The following is a 663-nucleotide window of genomic DNA, read 5'->3' on the forward strand; positions in this document are numbered from 1 at the left end:
GCTATCTGACTTTATTAGAACATGTTCTGATATTGGGCCAGCTTACGTACAGGGAGCTGCATTGGCTGCTGCGTTAGCTCAATCCTTGGGTAGCTTAAAGGTCCCGCAGGGCAAAGGAGGAAAAGGTGGAGGAACTTGTTTTCGCTGTGGCGGAGTTGGACACCTTGCCAGGGAATGTCCTACCAGAAGCTTGGCTGACGGGCAGAGAGGCCACCCCACCCCTCCGGGTAGTGAGGTGAGCAAACCCAGGACACCTGGAATTTGTCCTAGATGTCAGTGAGGAAAGCATTGGGCTAATGTAAATCACGTCATGACGCCCGGGGCAATTTGCTGCAGGGAAATGGGCCACGCGGACGGTTCGGTTCCGCCCTCATTAAATAATGGGGGCCCTTACTACCAACCCATCGGTGGTCCTTTGCAATGCACCAGAGAAAGTTCAGAGGTCTACACCTTTTCCATATTTAGGAACTATAATTTTGCAGCGAACAATTAAACCACAAAAGGTTCAAATTCAATTTGACTCATTAAAGACACTTCATGATTTTCAGAAATTACTTGGAGACGTAAGTAATTAGGTCACAATTAGGAATCACCACAGGACAACTACAGATTTTATTTGATATTATGAGAGGCGATTCTGATCCTTCTTCAAGAGAATTAACT

The sequence above is a fragment of the Pteropus alecto genome, unplaced genomic scaffold (assembly GCF_000325575.1).
Source record: "Pteropus alecto unplaced genomic scaffold, ASM32557v1 scaffold41, whole genome shotgun sequence".
In the NCBI taxonomy this organism is placed as follows: Eukaryota; Metazoa; Chordata; class Mammalia; order Chiroptera; family Pteropodidae; genus Pteropus; species Pteropus alecto.